Below are 4,444 nucleotides of genomic sequence, written 5' to 3'. Positions count from 1 at the left end.
CATGGCCACTTCCCTCTGGGCAGCCGTCCCTTCCAGGGCCCTGGGCCACAGCAGGCAGGGAATGGAGTTATCTAGGAGTGGACTATAGCTTCCCTCAGGAAAAAGGGATGGATTATCATCACTGTATGGCCTTGGGTGAGTTACTTTCCCTCTCTGGACCTCAGTTTCCTCATTATTGCAACTATGGGGGTAAACCTGTGGCCCCCAAATATGGAAACTGGGCTGGCTGCTCAGAGTTACCCAGGAAGTTTGCTAAAAATATAGATATTCTAGGCTCCACCCTCAGGGATTAGGACACATTAGGACTGGGCCGGGCTCCAGACCACTGTTGTTTTCGTAAGGATCTAGTTTGGGAATTCTGTATCGAGCACCCCCCTTCCTTGGTTCCCACAGTCATACTGGGATTCAGTTATCGGCAGGCCCCACCCAGCCTTCCTGCTTCCCCATCCTGCTCCCCTGACTCAGCTAGATCAATATTGACCATCGGCCCCTCCCCTGCCTCTGACTTCTGTCACCCCAACCCCTGAAACTCTCTGAGACCCTGACCCTGGGGCAGCAGAGTCATGGTCAAAGCAAGGCTTTTGGCCCAGAGGACCTGTCCCACTCCCTGATCCCAATCCAACATCCCCCACCTCCAACTGGTTTCGCAGGACGTACCAGCTCACTGAAGAAATCATCAGGGCTCCTACTCATGAAGTCCATCCTGCAAGTGAGGACAACCCCTGAATCTGGCTCCAAAGAGGTGGTGCTCCCCACATAGCTCTCCATAGCATGGTCACTGACAAAAGGCTGAATTGAGCAGGCAAGGGCACAGAACTCCCTTCTGCCCACGGCTCTCCCTCCAGTCACCTTTGTGGAGCACAATGAGCTTTTTGTCCAACCCATTCATCTTACTGATGGGGTCACTGGCCTACCCTCCAAGGAACTTGCCATGGAGCTGGAAGGCACAAGCCCTGCGCCTGCATCTTGGCCCTTCTCTGGCTCCAAGCACAACACCCCAACTCTGTTTCTTTATCTGGACAGCAAGCTCCTGAGAACCATCCCACCTGGAGAATTTCTACATGCCATGTTTTATGTGAAGCACTCTAATCATTTTTTTAAGCTATGCATCAAGCAGCTATATTATCTCATTTAATTTCCTGTTATTCTCCCCATCTGAGTCTGAGGACATCTGGGTTCAGAGAGGGAAAGTTGATTCAGCTGGTCACACAGTCAGTGAGCAATGGAGTCGAGATTGGACTCTGGCCAGCAGATGTTGGGTCCTCCTGGGCTGCTACCCACTTCAATTCTCAAAGGGATACAACTCACAGATGTGGTGGACTTTAGTGGGAAAAGGCTTCCCTCACCCCCTGCCCACACCTCACAAATGAAAAGTAATCCTGGATGGGGCTGCTGGGAGGAGGTCTCCATGTGGCCAGAAGGGGCGGGCTGCTGCTGTGTCCTGGGGGAGAAGGTCAGGCAGCAGGAAGTCAGGCGGACAGGGAGCAGGGTGCTGACCGTAGCTCTGCAGGCGGGAGGCTGCTCTGGACGCCCTTCCAGGGCAAGACCAGCGTCAGCAAGGCCTCAGGCCTCAGAGGGAGCGGTCTGGAGCTCAAGGAGCCAAACTTTCCATGAGCCATTAGCAAAAAATGAGCCTGGAGAACAGTGTCCACCGCAGACCCAGAGACTCAGCAACCCTGGGTCACGTGGAATTCAGAGGGGCTGGGACTGTCTTAACTCTTCCCTGGCTGTCCCCAGAGCCACCAAGAAACTGCTTTCAGATTGATGCTACGCCCATCGTGGAAAGCTGTGAAGTGGCAGTGTGGGTCCCCGAGGCCACACAGCCAACACAGGCAAAGCTGGAAATGACCCCACGCCTACATGGCTGAGCAGTGCACCCATTCCTCCCATAGTGCCCTGCTGCTGCCCCAAGCACTCGGCTCCAAGGAGTGTGAAAAACAAAAAAAGAGTCTTCATAATTCCATGAAATGATTTGTCTCAAAAGACCATGAGTTGCCCTGTGCAGGCTGGCCTGGGCTGTCAGAGCTCGTTGGAAATAGGGCTGAGTCAGCCCCCATGAAGACTCCAGGAGTCCATACCTGGGTGCTGAAAAGTGTATAGAGGTGGGCCCTAAAAGGATGGTCAGGATTCCAATGGGTAGATGGAGGAGGCACTAGGTCAGGGAGCCTGGACCTACAGAGGGAACCATGCAGAGATGAACTTGGCTGGGGTGGTGAAGGGGAATGCACGGGGAAGGCCTACTGAGGATCAAACACCAAGATAACCAGTGTGAGCCCCAGTGTTACCTGTTGACCCTCACTTGACCTTGGGAATATGGCTGCTCTAATGTGTGGCCAGAAGCCTCTCTCTCCTCTGCCCCACCCCCACCCCCATTTGCTCTCACAGATGATAGGCTGGAAGTCACTGCATTTGGTCCAGGGCCCCATCTCAGTGCCTCCTGGCATTGCTCAAGGAAACACCTTTTCTGAGGAGTCCCAGAATAGGAATGGAGGGCCCCAGGCCACCTTCCACCACATCCCAGCAGGGCATATTCATTGCCTCCCAGAACCCTCCACCAGCCTCCCAAGGTCAGGGGTCCATATAGACACAAAGATCAACTAAGACAGGAAGCAGAGCGCTGAGTAGGTGTGGGGTGCCCTGGGTGGGGCTGCACTCTAGGTCATTCTCACTGGGGATTCTCAGGCAAGCCCTGCCTGTCTGACTGCTCAGCCCCTAAGTCTGCCAAGCTGTTGGCCTGCATTGAAGGCCAACAGAAGGCCTTAATTGAGCCTTGCTGCTTTATACCTTCTGAATCATTTTTAGAAATGGGACATACTTTGTAAAACTCCAGATTTCCTTCTTCTCTTAAAAATCCAGAATATCTGGCAACCCAGGCCCACACTTCTGAGGGGTACCTGCTCCTTTAGAGAAACAGACCTTCTTTCCCAGCTCACCACAATCTGCACCAGTCCCTCTTGTCTCTCTAATACTCACTAAGGGTCAGCTGCCACTTACTCTCCCACTCACACCTACAGCTTTGCTCGCCCAGGTTCCCTGCCCAAGTCCCTGTAGGCACTTGGGTTTGGCACCTGCTGGGACACTCTAGAATTCCAGGCTAGGGTTCTACTCCAGACAGGGCTGATGTCTCCTCTCAAGTGAGCACTGTGCTGTCAAGGTTTCCTCCAGCTGTGGGTCCCTGATCCCTAATCAACTCCCACTGCAATCAGGGCCTAACTGGCATCTGGTATAAGGCAGGGAGATATGAAGTCAATATGGGGACCAGGATGGGAGTACTGGGGACATGGTGTGGGCAGCAGAGGGAGCAGAAGTGTGGCACGGCAGGGAAGGCTGTGGGAGCAATGGAAATGGGAAAAGCAGGAAAGGTTGGAAGACTGGGCCAGGGAGGACAGTCCAGGAACTGCAGAGGCAAGGCAGTGAGCAGGGGAAGCAGAGGCAGGAGGAAGCAGGGCAGGTGAGTGAGGCTGCAGAGGCTGAAACTGGTGGAGGTCTGTAGAAACCTAGAATCCTCCAAATGCAGACTTGGAATCTAGGAAAAGAAAAGCCTAAACTCTTAGGATCCTCCATTCCTGACTCCCAGGACCCAGGCCTACAGCTCAGTCCTACAGCCCAGGCTCAGTCCGAGATCAAGTCCAGAGGGTGCTTCCTCCAGGGCCAGGGCAGCTCTGAGCAGGCTAGGCACCAGGGGCCCTGTGAGCAAGGCTTGAGCCCACCCCCACCCCCACCCCCAAGGTGTGGGAAGAAGCCTTCTGAATTGTGATGGCCATTCCTGCATCCTTTGCAAATTAGCAAACCCATCTCATCCCCCACCTAGAGCCCCAAAGGGGGGTGGGGTGGAGGGGGCTCTGACCCTTTGTTAGGGGAAATTTATTAATATCCGAAATATGCAGCAGCCCCTCCTCTCCACCCCAATCAAAGCCTTTGCAGACACCTGGGCCTCGCATTTGAAAGGCCCAGGGCCCTTTTATATTGGCAAGGTCCTGACAGATGGGGGTGGGTAGAACCAGGAAATTCTTCCAGCCTGGGAAACTCTTGGCTCTTCCCAGTCCCTCTCTTGGAGCTCTAGCTGCTACTGCAGGTAAGGCTGAGGAAGACCTGGGGAGGAAAGGAGGACAGCCAGGGAAAAGAAGAGGACTGGTGGGCCCTGGTTTGTCCCCGGCTCTGCCTGTCTCCACTGGGTAGCCTTGAGCAAGTCTCTACCCCTTGGTGGGCCTTGGTTTGTCCATATGTATAATGGGAGACTAAGTGGTCATTAAGGACCTTCCTTATCAACCTTCCTAAGACCTACCCACCCACCACTGCCTTGAACAAATCGCAAAGCTAGTGTCAGGCCAGGAGGGCCAGGAAAGGAGGCAGCTGAGCTTCAGTTTCCTTATGTGCTCACTGAGAACCAGAAAGTTCTGTGTTGCCCACTTTGGGGCTCTCACTGGCAAGGAGACAAGGTAAG

This window comes from Bos javanicus, chromosome 7, assembly GCF_032452875.1.
Source record: "Bos javanicus breed banteng chromosome 7, ARS-OSU_banteng_1.0, whole genome shotgun sequence".
In the NCBI taxonomy this organism is placed as follows: Eukaryota; Metazoa; Chordata; class Mammalia; order Artiodactyla; family Bovidae; genus Bos; species Bos javanicus.
The sequence above is the reverse complement of the archived record's forward strand: the minus strand, read 5'-3'. Positions refer to the sequence as shown.